At 42.7% G+C, this 16,590-nt stretch overlaps 1 protein-coding gene across 1 annotated transcript in view; it reads right to left on the reverse strand.

Moving 5' to 3' along the window:
- LOC122920244 (tumor necrosis factor receptor superfamily member 14-like) overlaps positions 1–15,447 on the reverse strand; it is a 36,174-nt gene extending 20,727 nt beyond the window's left edge. The window contains exon 1 of the mRNA XM_044269598.1: positions 15,224–15,447. The gene's annotated coding sequence lies outside the window, so the exon portion shown is untranslated. The remainder of the gene's footprint in view (positions 1–15,223) is intronic.
- Positions 15,448–16,590: the final 1,143 nt, after the last annotated feature.

Genomic DNA, 16,590 nt, shown 5'->3' on the forward strand with positions numbered 1-16,590 from the left:
CAGGTACAAGAAAGCAGTATTCATTTTCACGTTCTGTACCAGCTAGACTCGGTAGACTTGCTTGTATGTTCAAACATCAGGGTGAGAGCAAGCCTGGTCCGCCAAGGATCTCTTCTGATCCCTGGTTAAAAAATCTGCATTAGTAGTACAGTAATGAACAAAAGCTTTTCGGCTCTATCCCCAACCAGCAAAGATGCTAGTAGTATAAAATAACCGTTTTTAGATGAAAAATTTGAATGATACTTTTCACGCTCATGAAATTGCTTGACAAAACGCTCAGTTTGAGTGCAAATGTATGTTGTATACTACTAGCATCGTCGCTGCTTGGGGATAGCGCTGAAAAAGTCCAGTTTACATAGCAGTAATACTGTAGTAACACTGGGCTGCACTGATCATAGAGATAAGTGCATGGAGGGGAGAGAGAGACGGCAGAGCTGTAACTCTGGGCACAGTGGATAGTTCTCTTTATGATTGGGCAGAGCAACTCAGGAGCACTCTGCTTAATCATTAAAGAGGTTGTCTGCTTTTTTCTATTGATGGCCCATCCCCAGGATAGGTCATCAATATCAGATCAGTAGGGGTCCAATCAGCTGTTTGAAGAGAAAGCATCGCTGGTAGAAGCGCTACCTTCTCTTCTCTTTGTGTTTTACCTGCTCGCCATCGCAACTGCATTGGTGAGCAGGTGTAATTACAAATTACAACTATGGCATTCAATTTAATGAGATCCTACAAGAGCTGCTTTCTCTTCAAGCAGCTGATCGATGGGGATGCCGAGTGACCTATTTTAAAAAGATAATATAAAGGGAGGTAGCTAAACCTCTTGTAATTTTTGAGCACATTTAAAGGGGTTTTCTGTGGTCTTTTATGTTGATGACCTATCCTCAGTATGTATCGTCAATATCCGATCAGATTGGTTGAGGAGTCTGTGCTGCTCTTGTGAGCAGCGCAGCCTCCTCGCGGTTTGCCAAACATTGTGTCGTCTTTTGGATAGCGGATGTGCTTGGTATTGCAGCTCAGCCCCATTTACTTGAGAGTGAGAGCACCTTGGCCTTGTGACCGATGTTCTATCCTGAGCATAGCCATCCATATAAAAATATCAGCAAACCCTTTCAATCATTCATTTACAGCATTTGTTTAGGCATAATATGTCTGACAGCCATGAATATATAAAAAAAAAAGTTTTACCTGGTGATACACATTTTCTTTTTTCTTTAAGTTTTTATGCTGTCCTTAAAATGTTTCCTCCCTCAGCAATATGGTAAGAATACAAATTACAAGTGAAAGGTTTATAAACTTAACTTTGAGTTAACCTTCCCCTCCCCCAGGTCTGACGTCTAGAACTGAATCGTCACAGTGGTTGTGGGCACGTTCGCACTGTTCGGGGGGGAAATGGTTATGCAGTGACGTGTGATCACATTGTCACTGTAAGGTGCTGGGGGGAGGGCGGCCAGGTGGAGCTGACTGCGGTTGCTGTACTCAGTTACATCACTTACTTTCAAAACAGATTTACTAGAAGTGGAAAAATATTGTGATTCTTTATATGTATTTGAGCCGCGTCATTTGTTATTAACATTAGACGTAGAATAATGGCGACAGAAAACATTCAAGTGTCATCAGTCTGACAAGTTCTGTTTTTTTTAACCAAAGTATTTCTAATGCATTTTATTTTCCTAGACATGTAAATTAGTATAATTTATCTATGAATATACTTAAGCTTCATAGGGCTAATTTATTAGACCAAATATACTGTACATGTGCAAGAATATAACTGCTGTAACTACTGCCTCATGTACAACAATATAACTACTATAATACTGCTCCATATGTACAAGTATATAACTACTATAATACTGCTCCTATGTACAAGAATATAACTACTATAATACTGCTCCTATGTACAAGAATATAACTACTATAATACTGCTCCTATGTACAGGAATATAACTACTATAATACTGCTCCTATGTACAGGAATATAACTACTACACTACGTGCAGAATTATTAGGCAAATGAGTATTTTGACCACATCATCCTCTTTATGCATGTTGTCTTACTCCAAGCTGTATAGGCTCGAAAGCATACTACCAATTAAGCATATTAGGTGATGTGCATCTCTGTAATGAGAAGGGGTGTGGTCTAATGACATCAACACCCTATATCAGGTGTGCATAATTATTAGGCAACTTCCTTTCCTTTGGCAAAATGGGTCAAAAGAAGGACTTGACAGGCTCAGAAAAGTCAAAAATAGTGAGATATCTTGCAGAGGGATGCAGCACTCTTAAAATTGCAAATCTTCTGAAGCGTGATCATCGAACAATCAAGCGTTTCAGTCAAAATAGTCAACAGGGTCGCAAGAAGCGTGTGGAAAAACCAAGGCGCAAAATAACTGCCCATGAACTGAGAAAAGTCAAGCGTGCAGCTGCCAAGATGCCACTTGCCACCAGTTTGGCCATATTTCAGAGCTGCAACATCACTGGAGTGCCCAAAAGCACAAGGTGTGCAATACTCAGAGACATGGCCAAGGTAAGAAAGGCTGAAAGACGACCACCACTGAACAAGACACACAAGCTGAAACGTCAAGACTGGGCCAAGAAATATCTCAAGACTGATTTTTCTAAGGTTTTATGGACTGATGAAATGAGAGTGAGTCTTGATGGGCCAGATGGCTGGATTGGTAAAGGGCAGAGAGCTCCAGTCCGACTCAGACGCCAGCAAGGTGGAGGTGGAGTACTGGTTTGGGCTGGTATCATCAAAGATGAGCTTGTGGGGCCTTTTTGGGTTGAGGATGGAGTCAAGCTCAACTCCCAGTCCTACTGCCAGTTTCTGGAAGACACCTTCTTCAAGCAGTGGTACAGGAAGAAGTCTGCAAGGTAAGAAAAACATGATTTTCATGCAGGACAATGCTCCATCACACGCGTCCAAGTACTCCACAGCGTGGCTGGCAAGAAAGGGTATAAAAGAAGAAAATCTAATGACATGGCCTCCTTGTTCACCTGATCTGAACCCCAATGAGAACCTGTGGTCCATCATCAAATGTGAGATTTACAAGGAGGGAAAACAGTACACCTCTCTGAACAGTGTCTGGGAGGCTGTGGTTGCTGCTGCACGCAATGTTGATGGTGAACAGATCAAAACACTGACAGAATCCATGGATGGCAGGCTTTTGAGTGTCCTTGCAAAGAAAGGTGGCTATATTGGTCACTGATTTGTTTTTGTTTTGTTTTGCTTTTGAATGTCAGAAATGTATATTTGTGAATGTTGAGATGTTATATTGGTTTTACTGGTAAAAATAAATAATTTAAATGGGTATATATTTGTTTTTTGTTAAGTTGCCTAATAATTATGTACAGTAATAGTCACCTGCACACACAGATATCCCCCTAAAATAGCTAAAACTAAAAACAAACTAAAAACTACTTCCAAAAATATTCAGCTTTGATATTAATGAGTTTTTTTGGGTTAATTGAGAACATGGTTGTTGTTCAATAATAAAATTAATCCTCAAAAATACAACTTGCCTAATAATTCTGCACTCCCTGTATAATACTGCCTCCTATGGACAAGAATATAACTACTATAATACTGCTCCTATGTACAGGAATATAACTACTATAATACTGCTCCTATGTACAAGAATATAACTACTATAATACTGCTCCTATGTACAAGAATATAACTACTATAATACTGCTCATATGTACAAGAATATAACTACTATAATACTGCTCCTATGTACAAGAATATAACTACTATAATACTGCTCATATGTACAAGAATATAACTATTATAATACTGCTCCTATGTACAAGAATATAACTACTATAATACTGCTCCTATGTACAAGAATATAACTGCTATAATACTGCTCCTATGTACAAGAATATAACTACTATAATACTGCTCCTATGTACAAGAATATAACTACTATAATACTGCTCATATGTACAAGAATATAACTATTATAATACTGCCTCCTATGGACAAGAATATAACTACTATAATACTGCTCCTATGTACAGGAATATAACTACTATAATACTGCTCCTATGTACAAGAATATAACTACTATAATACTGCTCCTATGTACAAGAATATAACTACTATAATACTGCTCATATGTACAAGAATATAACTATTATAATACTGCTCCTATGTACAAGAATATAACTACTATAATACTGCTCCTATGTGCAAGGGGGGCTCAAAAGACGCACCCGAAACACATTAGTACTGATTTGTACCCACTATTGTGTAATTGCTTTTTAATAGTGAAGAAATAAAACTGAATGGATTTTACCAACACCGGTGGCTGGAAATAGTTTACATTTGTCGCTGTGTAAGTGCAGTTCTGCTGTGCCCCGGAGGTCTGAGTAGAAGCTGGCGTTTGCTACTGTACTGTTATACTGCCTCCTATGTTCAAGAATATAACTACTATAATACTGCCTCATATGTACAAGAATATAACTACTATAATACTGCTCCTATGTACAAGAATATAACTACAATAATACTGCCTCCTATATACAAGAATATAATTACTGTATTACTGCTCCTATGTGCAAGAATAGAACTACTATAATACTGCCACCTATGTACAAGAATATAACTATTATAATACTGCTCCTATGTACAAGAATATAACTATTATAATACTGCCTCCTCTGTACAAGGATATAACTACTATAATACTGCTTCTATGTACAATAATATAACTACTATAATACTGCCACATGTATCCGAATTTAACTACAATACTTTGTGGATTATTTAGGAGACTAATGCTGGACTGAAAAGATTAAAGGGTAACTGTCATGTTTTCATCAAAAATCTATTTTAGCATATGTTACTGCTGCAGCAGCATTATGCATAAAGCAATCTTTCGTTTCTTCACATACCGCTGTTTTCCTTGAGTTTTTCCCTTAGTTACGGCTGTTTAAACATTTACAATATGATGACCGTCTCAAGATGGCTCCTCTGCCAGTTCTCTGAGGCCAAATCTGCTTTCCCTCACTTTCCATACACTCTCTGTAGCCAGCAGCTTCCTAACATCCAATCAGATTGGATTATTGAGAGATACGCCTCCTCACTCTTAAAGGGATTCTGTCACCAAGTTTTAGGCTATAGAGATGCGGACATGCACGGCTAGATCGCCGCTAGCATGTCCGCAATATACCTGTCCTATGGGGCTGTGTGCTTTTATTTTCTTAAAGGATTTTAGAGATCTGTAAATTAGTCTTGTAGGTGCCCAAGGGGCTTTACGAACCTTCCTGGTGCCCAGCCACGCCCGCCTGTGAAGGAGCCCAGCACCGCCTATGTCCTCCGAATCTCCTCCTTTCATCACCGATAGATTGCCTTTATCTCGCGATGCTCGAGCTCGCACATGCGCAGTGCCGGTATAGTGTTCCTTCCCTGTGCTGGCATCAGCCTCAGGGAAAGAACTGTGCATCGCGAGCTTACGGCAATCTATCGTTGATAAAAGGAGGAGATTCAGAGGATATAGGCGGTGCTGGGCTACTTCACAGGGGGCGTGGCTGGGCACCAGGAAGGTTCGTAAAGCCCCTTGGGCACCTACAAGACTAATTTACATATCTCTAAAATCCTTTTTTTAAATAAAATAAAATCACACAGCCGTATAGGACAGGTATATTGCGGACATGCTAGCGGCGATCTAGCCGTGCATGTCCGCATCTCTATAGCCCAAAACTTGGTGACAGAATCCCTTCAAACCTAATGCAGGCATGCAGTGTGAAGGACCACCTCTCTGTCTTCTGTTTATACTAAAAGGAAGACAGATAAGCCCTAGCAACGGTCTTTTAAGGGAGCAGTGGAGAGGGACAGGGGACATTAATGAAAGCTTTTATTATAAGGTAATGACAGATCTTTTCACAATCATTGACAGACTAATTCAGATATACGTGCCTAGCTCTAGTAAACTAGCAAATAAAATAAAAATATGACAGTTACCATTAAGGCTAGGTCTACACGACGACATTTGTCGCGCGACAAAAAGTCGCGCGACAGATAGGGCGCAACAGTTGTCGCGCGACATTTTGTTGCACTAATGTCGCGCGACAATTTTTATAATGGCAGTCTATGGTGTCGCACTGCAACATGCGACATGTTGCGACTGCGACGCGACAGTCGCATAAAAATCCATCTTGAATGGATTTTCTGCGACTGTCGCGTCGCAGTCGCAGCATGTTGCATGTTGCAGTGCGACACCATAGACTGCCATTATAAAAATTGTCGCGCGACATTGGTGCAACAAAATGTCGCGCGACAAATGTCGTCGTGTAGACCTAGCCTTAATGTTTGATCTGGAGGCTCCGTTTCAGAAATTGGCAGTAGTTTAGCTCTACCTGTGATATCATGTGATACATGTAGCTGGAATCTCTCTTTAAACAGTCATTACAGTTCTTATCAGTGGCTAGATGCTATTGAAATCCTACAAGAGGGATGGGGTGGAGCAGTAATGCATAACTGATATCTGATAACCTACTGATTCCAGGAATTGTACTGCCATCCATCTACAATGTAACAAACCCTCCAGTCCTTCTCTGGCACTAGTTCATATAGGGCTTTATATTGAATGCCGCAAAAAGGACGCCCCCAGCTCATACAGGAAAGATCTGCGGCCACGCATTACTATGAGGATAATATAAATCATCGACCTGGTCCCGGCTGTGAGATTTTCCAGCCCTCATTCATTGCGCTGTCAGGAACAGGAAAGGACAACTCCAGTGGGTACTTGTGTTTCTGAGTTTTGCCATTTTTAAGACCTCTGCTTGCTGTCTTTCATGGAGACATTCTAGTTTTCATTCAGAAGATGTACAGGTCTACCACTCACAACTGAGGGTTTGCTTCTATTGAATCCAGGCATGAAAATCCTGGATCCCAGCCTCTGAATGCACACAAGAATATCTCCATAAGGGATCATGCACACAAACATTTTTTTTTGCCCGCATCCAATCCCCTTTTTTTCGGGTTGAATGCGGACCCGTTCACTTTAATGGGGCCATGAAAGATGTGGACAACACACCGTGGTCTGTCCACATCCATATGTCCATTCCGCAGCCCCGCAAAAATATAGAACAAGGATAGGACTGTCCTATTATGGACCAGATGTTTAGTTCCACAAAATGCGGAAGGAACGCAGCCGGTATCTGCAATTTGCGGTTGTGTCTACGGTTGTTTAAATGTACCTGGTATATTTGAAGCCGTAGCTAATCGGGAGGTCCGTACTTGCCGGCCTTGTCAATCACATCATATATGGCCATCAGCACGCTCCACACAAGGGAGGATAAGAGGGGTAACATGAAGGCTATAGCAACCGCCATTGCCACATCAACTCCAGACTAAACGGATATCATCTGTATAAGGATGTAGTAAGGCGCACAGTGCGACTGTTCTGTTATTTTGGTATATTGCACCCCGTACTATCAGTGTGGAGACTGTCTGTACGGAGAGGCTTTGCGACGTACACCTTGTCATAAGTTTCAAAAGGAGAGGAAATTTAACTAAAGTAAAGCGGATAAACTGAATAAGGAATTTCTCTTTTACCATTCTCTATTTTTATTTATTTATTTTATTCCGCAATATAGGAAGTTAACTTCTATAATAGCAAAAGAAACACGCACCATTTTGTAATACTATAATTGTTATTACTATTTTTATATCTGCAATCACAAGTGCCCCGTAGTTTATGAAGTTTGTAATAACTGTACACACTTATTATTATATTATATATATATACACAGGTTGATTGCCATATACTTTATTTTATGTTTAGGTATTTTATGTCTATATATATATATATATATATATATATATAATTTGTTTTTGTGACTAAAGAGCATAATTTCGGGGATGATGAGTCGGACTGCCAACTAGCATTTACTAAATATTATCGTTTTATTCAGTTTTTGTGCAAACTGACAGTTTGAGCACCCGGTTTTCCAATTATCAGTAATTGGTGAGCCCAGTGACGTAGCGTGTGGAGGGGCCGGGGGTGCTGTTGCCCCAGACTGCAGGGGGCGCTGGCCACCGTTTGTGCAAAAAAATCTATGAACTTACTGACTGAGTTTTGCTTTGCTGCACTGCGCAGCACCGCAGAGTTAGGAGCGGTTGATAAGCGCCCTGATAAGGCTACTTTCACACTAGCGTTTGGAGCGGGTCCGTCTGATGTTTCATCAGACGGATCCGCTCCTATAATGCAGACGTTTGCATCCGTTCAGAACGGATCCGTCTGCATTATAACTTAGAAAAATTTCTAAGTGTGAAAGTAGCCTGAGCGGATCCGTTCAGACTTTACATTGAAAGTCAATGGGGGATGGATCCGCTTGAAGATTGAGCTATATGGTGTCATCTTCAAGCGGATCCGTCCCCATTGACTTCCATTGTAAGTCTGGACGGATCCGCTCGCCTCCGCACGGCCAGGCGGACACCCGAACGCTGCTTGCAGCGTTCAGGTGTCCGCTCACTGAGCGGAGCGGAGGCTGAGCGCTGGCAGGCGGATGCATTCTCAGTGGATCCGCCTCCACTGAGAATGCATTAGGGCCAGGCGGCTGCGTTCAGGGCCGCTTGTGAGCCCCTTCAAACGGAGCTCACGAGCGGACACCTGAACGCAGGTGTGAAAGTAGCCTAAATCACCAGGGTGCGCACAGAAGTACGCAGCTCCGCCTACCTTCTGGGCGGTAAAGAAACTGCGGAGCCGGAGCAAGCAGAAGAAGATGGCTGCCGCAGTGTGCCGCTTCAGGACTCCACAGCAGTCAGCCTTAATGAGCGCCAAGCGACACTGACAGTGAGTCAGTGTGACAGCTCCCTGAGTGTTAGGTGTGGGGTGGGCAGGCGGTATATTAAAGGTAATACTGGTGGTAGGCCTGGTATATGGACTGGACAGCAGAGATGGCATCCTCTGGGCAGTATTGTCTCTGGTCATCCTTCACCAGGGTAACCAGGCAGTTTATGAAGGGGTAATACTAGTGGTACGCCTGGTATATGGACAGCAGAGATCTGTATTATTAGTATATATAATAGCCCCCTCTGTATTATTAGTATATATAATGGCCCCCTGTATATAATAATAGTAGAGGATGATAGTAAAGTGAGGAATCTAAAAACGTTTTCTGTGAAACTCTGTAGATCTCCAAATGAAGACGTTGAGGAAAGTCTACATCACAGGAGATGTCACTGGATGGGTGAGGTATGTGGTGCTGTATTCTACTGTATATAATAATATCCATCCACATATTTGTTTCACGGTAGGGTTGGGGGGTGGATTGAGAATTTAGCCCACCCTGCTGCATCCTGGCCCCAAACTTCAGGTCACACTGTGCGTGTTATGAATTCTGGGGCCTCACACCCATCTACTACATTATCTGTATTCAGAGAGTTATTACTGTGTTATCTGAGGTGTTACATAGGACTGCAGGCAACATCCACTACGTTGTCTGCAAAAAGGGGCGTGTCCGCGGGTTGGGCCGCAATACATGGCTTGCCCCGGGTGCTGGCAACCCACGCTACGCCACTGAGTGAGCCACTGAATACATTGTATAATAGTCCTGTTCTCATCTGAGAAGTGGTTACAATTGTATCTAGTCTAGACAATGCTCTGTGAGCTAAACAGCAAAGTCCAGACAGATACAATGCAGCAAACTCCCAGAGAGATATGTGCAGCTGCTGGGGATGTGTTTAGATATATAAGCAAAACTTTGTGGCACTCTGCCGTCCGTTTATTCATGTGTGTTATGGACTTCCTTTCATCTGGACAATATACCCCTTAACATGATTCCAGCGGAGGTAGCCCAACTATGGGACCCGACCGAAATGCCTGGATCTAGGATTTATGTCTGGTTATTAACTGACATGTGGATGTGATAACAGAACCTCCTGGATCCCATTCATTATGTAACATGCTTCTCTGGGTTTTTTTTATAATTTTTTTCCATTTTTCTTTTTTTCATTCTCTTCATTTGCCATGGTATATTATAAAAATATCTGTATGTGATATTTGATTACACTATTTATTTTGTTTTTTTCTTTTGCTGTAGTCTGATGAAGGCCAATGTGTGGCCGAAACGTCACATTGTACACAGCCGCAATACCAATTAAAAAAAATCCTTTCTTGCAACTCCATTGCTGGAGTTTCTATATTTTTTACAAGACGGGATGTGTTCAGCTCACAGAGCATTGCCTAGACTGCATTCAACTGTATCCACTTCTCAGTGGTAGGATTAGCTATGTCCAGGATTACGGTCACTGAATGTAAGGCTACTTTCACACTAGCGTTTTGGCTTTTTTGTGAGATCCGTTCAGGGCGCTCACAAGCGGTCCAAAACGGATCAGTTTTGCCCTAATGTATTCTGAATGGAAAAGGATCCACTCAGAATGCATCAGTTTGCCTCCGTTCAGTCACCATTCCGCTCTGGAGACGCTGCCTGCAGCATTTTGCAGTCCGCCTGACTAAGCGGAGCCAAACGTTTTCTCTGACACAATCTGGCACAATAGAAAACTGATCCGTCCCCCATTGACTTTCAATGGTGTTCAAGACGGATCCGTCATGGCTATAGAAGACATAATGCAATTGGATCCGTTCATGACGGATGCATGCGGTTCTATTATTGTAATGGAAGCATTTTTGCAGATCCATGACGGATCCACAAAAAAACGCTAATTTGAAAGTAGCCCAAGAGTGTTCTCCTTCACTGACAGCAAGCTTGTATGGACAGTAAGGCAGGAGTGTCTCTACAAAGTTATTTTAGAGCTGGTGTTGGGAGGTGGGCAGTGCTGTGTGGTGGGAGAGCGGAGCTGTGTTCTTGTGGCAGACCTGTTCAAAGAACATATGAATCAATGCCAAGTTTCACCACAAGGAAGGAAGCGGGCTCCCAGGCCCCGATTACACTGGTGTCATGGCTTTCATTTATAATGGAACCACAAAGTCCTTGTCCTAATAATGTCTATCAGGGCTCTGGCATGTTTTACAGCAGGAATTCTGCAAAAGAATGCGCTATCACTGTCATAAAAATTACAGGAGAACTTGATGGCCGTATGCCCCTTTTAAATACATCCACATGCCGCCTTTTCTCCCTCTTCCCTCCCCTGGTCTATTGTCTGTCTTGTCTTGGTTTTGCTCGTTTTTTGTCTTTGTTTGTTTGTGACTTTTCGTGTGTCTTTCCCTGAGCCACGATAGAAGCACTATATTTGCCTTACTATTAATATGTTAATTAGGAGCCAGACGCGAGTGCTTGATAGATTTATTTCCAGCATATTTGGCTCCTATAACCTGCATTTTATGTCTCCTTTTTCGCCAATATAAGTGCACTTATAGAACTCAAGACGACACACTTCCCTCAGTTAGTGAGTATCTAGGTGTTCAAGTCTGGGTCTACCTTATTAGAACGCCCACAATTTTGCAGGGGGCCTACGTCCCACAACACTTGTTAATTTGGGAGGAATTTCCAGATTACTATGTCTCAAACTGTGCTTTGCATTGGGGATTATGTTGTAATGTATTACTGTTAAATCACAGAAGCCTTTACCCTAAGCTGGAATGAGATGGCATTTATTGTTTATATTGTCTATAATGCTCTATGTCATTTGCTTTGTTCTTACATACAATAAAAAGATTTAACAATTAAATACATCCACATGCCTCAATGTACTAAGTGTGTGCCACAGATCTGAAAAGACAATGCATGCCCTATGCCCCCCTATATACTGTGCCTGCCATGTGCTGCCCATCTACTGTGCATGCCACATACTGCCCATCTTCAGTGCCTGCCACATGACCACCATCTATAGTGCCTGCCACATGACCACCATCTATAGTGCCTGCCACATGACCACCCTCTATAGTGCCTGCCACATGACCACCCTCTATAGTGCCTGCCACATGACCACCCTCTATAGTGCCTGCCACATGACCACCATCTATAGTGCCTGCCACATGACCACTATCTATAGTGCCCGCCACATGACCACTATCTATAGTGCCTGCCACATGACCACCATCTATAGTGCCTGCCACATGACCACCATCTATAGTGCCTGCCACATGACCACCATCTATAGTGCCTGCCACATGACCACCATCTACAATGCCTGCCACATGACCACCATCTACAGTACTTTCCACAATCCCCTCCCATACTTAATGTTTAAACATTCATGGCTGAGATAAGATTACCCTTCCTATATGGCGGCCAGACACTGCCTGTTGAGCAGGTTAGGAAACGCTGTTTCTGTAGATCACTTTCATTTCTATGGGAGTTTCGGAAACAATGTAGGTACAGCATGTTCAGCTGTTTCTGTGGCCTTCTCTGGCTGCTGCATACGACAGAAAGTTTACCTTTGGTCATGTGAACAGGCGGCGCCGGCCTGCGAGTAGTCACACCCGTCATAGAGTAGAGGCCTTGGGATTTTAGCTCCATTCTCCTCAGAGCATGAAAATGGTCAGTGGATTATGCTGATTGTGGTGTGATCATCCTGTAATGTAATATGTACGTGGGCGGCCTGACCCTCTCCCAATCCATAAAGATAGAATAGAAAGGATTAAAAGGGTTTTCTGAGATTTTTATACTGGATACGTCATCAGTGTATAATTGGTGGGGGTCTGACAACTGGAACCCCCGTTGATCAGCTGTTTGAGAAGGTACCAGTCTCCTGTGAGTGCCGCTGCCTATCGCAGCTTACCAAGGATAGTCATCCGTATGAAAATCTCAGAAAACCTCTTTAATCCCAGAGACATCCCCTGTGTTCCAGAAGGGACCAATCGGAGCTCCGTTTACCAATCACTCATTGGGTGCAGTGGCCATGTGACCCACATCAAACAGGATGTTGACACGTGGCTGGGACTTTAAATATGGCGCCCACTTGTGCCTGCTGTTTTAAACAGCAGGCACTTGGGGCTCATGTCCCCAGCCGCAGTAACGCCGATTGCAGACTTTTAACCCTTCAGATGGCATCTGGAGGCACAAAAACCCGGAATCGTGTGCTGTAAAAATGAAACCCATAAAACTGTGGTGGAATCGTGATTTTTTTTTTTTTATAATTGCACCCCATTTGGAATTTTTTTCCCTCTTCACACTACATTGTATGCAACCGTAAATTGCCATTAGAAAGTACAACTTTTCCCACAAAAAACAAGCCCTCATACGGCTACGTGATTGGAAAAAAAAAAGTTATGACGAAAAAAAAGAAAATGAAAATGTTTTACATTTCCCAATCATTAAGGGGATAACAAATAAAGCCTATATATTCTATTGTATCTAGTAAGGTAGGCTAGGGAGGTCTGAGGTATCAAATGCCTCGTACCTCGCTCTAATGGTGCACTATCTCAGAACCACAGAAATCACAGCTTTTTAGCCCCTTATCTCCCATAGCTCTTGGCATCCTGTCATATCACATGCTTAGTTTTACAGCCAGAAAAATGGCCTGGAAATTCCTTTTTTCACTCAACCTCAGGATTGCATCAGCCACACAAAACAATTGAGATTTACCATAACCCGTGCAAAGGAAAGTGACGGAACTGCCACCATCATAAAAGCTGGGACCTGATTGGTTGTGATGGGCGTGATAATGAGCTCTGATTGTGAGTTATAAGCTAAGTCATCAATATTTAACCCCCGATATACTTATTAAATGGTGAACACTCCTAGAGAATTTTTTTTAGAGAACAATCATTTTTTGTGTTCTATAAATGGGAATATTAATGCGCAATTTTCACGCTATTTATGGCATGTAAATGCATAACACGGTCACAGGCGACTGATAAAATGTGAAGGTTTTAAGAATCCAAACAATAAGGTCTGCGACTATCGTATAAATATCATATAATAGCGACTACTTCATGTCAATGTTTAGGCATGTAGCTCAATGTCCAGATATGGAAGCATTTCTGGAAAAGTCGTTGTACCCAGCTGCTAGCAAACAAGCCGCCATGCTTTTGTAGTCCTGTACAAATCTATGTAACACGTTCACACTAGATCAGGCAAATCGGACTATAAAGGGTGTCCTAGCAGATAAAGGATTGATATTGGGAAGGTGTACACAGGGGTATGCATAGATTGTTAATTATGACAGTGGGATGCTGGTTATAATTTTTGTCTTTTATGAAGTTAAGTCCTCTAATTCTGCAGCCCCCAGGCACAGGAGAGGCTGACAGGTGAATCCACTAATTACAGCGGCGTGCCGTACACACGGGTTGCGTTTAGACAACCTCTCTGCCGTCTCTCTGTGGAGTGTGCTTCTACAAATGCATCCACCTTCACCTAACCCCACATTTCATGGAAGGCTCCAATGTCTCATGATACAAATTTGATATATTTTCTCCTAGACACATACAGTATGAACAAAGTATCACCAAATCGTATGTTTTTTTTTTTTTCTTTCAAAATTTTTCATCTCACTCCACTTTTCTCGGGACACTGAATCTCGAGCCGAGAGGAGAGGTAAGGAAGGATCTTTAAGAAAAAAATACAAATAAATTTCACACTGGCTTTTTTGCTTTCCGTTTGTGAGATCCGTCATGGGCTCTCACAAGCGGTCCAAAACGGATTAGTTTGCGTTCTAATGCATTCTGAACGGAAAAGGATCCGCTCAGAATGCATCAGTTTACCTCCATTCCGCTTTGGAGACGTTTAGCGTTTTGGTGTCCGTTTGATGAAACTGAGTCAAATGGATCCGTTCTGACACACACTGTAAGTAAATGGGGATGGGTCCATTTTCACTGACACAATCTGATACAATAGAAAACGGATCCGTCCTCCTTTGACTTTTAATGGTGTTCAAGACGGATCCATCTTGGCTATGTTAAAGATAATACAAACGAATCCGTTCTGAACGGATGCAGACAGTTGTATTTTCTGAAAGGATCCGTCTGTGCAGATCCATGATGGATCTGCACCAAACGCGAGTGTGAAAGTAGCCTTATAAAAAAACAAATCAGATACAAGCAAACGATCACTGAATGCAAAAAGTTCAGAGCCATTTTTTCAATATCTCTATCAGTCACTTTCATCAAATTCACACTCCGTTTTTACATTAGCAACAAGGATCATCTGACAACATAAGAGACCGGAGCGGATGATTCATCTTCTCTAATATGTTCCAGCTCCCGATGTTTCCTGCACCATTTCCAGATGTTTGCACCAATATAAATTGCCTTGCACATCTCCCCATTGAGCCAATTGCCCTATATGACTGCTGGTTAAACACAGCACTTACCTTTATCATCATGGACAGCAGCACGGACCAAGTAAGTTTCATTGCAAAAAGTTCTTAACTTCTAAAAGTTAATTAACAAAGTCTGTCGGCCAAATAGAGCATTTAGAGCAAAAAGTGATCCAGTGCCGATCTGTAAGATGTGGTTTTTCTGGATCTTTCTGAGATTGGTGTAAGCACAACTCCTGGAAATCAGGTATATATTCGTATGAATGTAGGAACTGAAAAGAATCCGATCACAAGACATAGGCTGGGTGTACACGCCCCTCCCTCTGAATGAGTCATGAAAAACTTGGCAGCGTACAATGTACAAGGCAGGTCAGTCAAAGAGAAAAAACCTTACAGACTCAAAACTACAGATCAGACGAAAAACCTCTAATGGCGTTCTTAAATTCTACCTTCACTCAAATCCTGAAAGCTGGGATGTAAGTGCAGTTATTCCTAGTATCCTTCTCGCCCATTTCACACCCACAGGGTCGAGGAAGTAGAGATAGGGACAGATGGGTTTTGGGGTCCTCACATAGTGGAGCAGCTTTAGTTGTCCCTGTCTTTGACATGGAGGGAACATGGTAGTCACTGGGGATTGTTCTTTACCTGAGTAACAAATTAACCGCTCTCCTGGGTTAAGGGGTCAAACATACTTTTTTTTGCCTGTAGATACACCAGAAATCCTGAGGTTGCCACAAATACCTTAATAACCCTGTGTGCCTCTGATGCTCCAAACAGTTCCTGCCACGGGTTCCCAAATTTGGTGCCAGCTGCAAATTCCCTAATAAAGTGCCTGCTGCCGAGTTTTTAATACGGTGCCTGCTGCCATGGCCCTAAAACTGTGCCTGCTGCCAACGCCCTAAAACTGTGCCTGCTGCCAACTCCCTAATAAAGTGCCTGCTGCTTATTCCCTAGTCCTAGTACAATATCTGCCATGAATTCCCTAATACGGTGTCTGCCACTGAGATCCTAATACAGTGGCTGTCGCCGAGTCCATAATGCGGTGGCTGTAGCCGAGTCCATAATGCGGTGGCTGTCGCCGAGTCCATAATGCGGTGGCTGTCGCCGAGTCCATAATGCGGTGGCTGTCGCCGAGTCCATAATGCGGTGGCTGTCGCCGAGTCCATAATGCGGTGGCTGTCGCCGAGTCCATAATGCGGTGGCTGTCGCCGAGTCCATAATGCGGTGGCTGTCGCCGAGTCCATAATGCGGTGGCTGTCGCCGAGTCCATAATGCGGTGGCTGTCGCCGAGTCCATAATGCGGTGGCTGTCGCCGAGTCCATAATGCGGTGCCGGCCGCCGAGTCCATAATGCGGTGCCTGTGGTGTCTGCGAGTCCGTAATGCGGCACCTGTCGCCGACTCCCTAATACTAATCTGGTAT

This window comes from Bufo gargarizans, chromosome 10, assembly GCF_014858855.1.
Source record: "Bufo gargarizans isolate SCDJY-AF-19 chromosome 10, ASM1485885v1, whole genome shotgun sequence".
Lineage (NCBI taxonomy): Eukaryota > Metazoa > Chordata > Amphibia > Anura > Bufonidae > Bufo > Bufo gargarizans.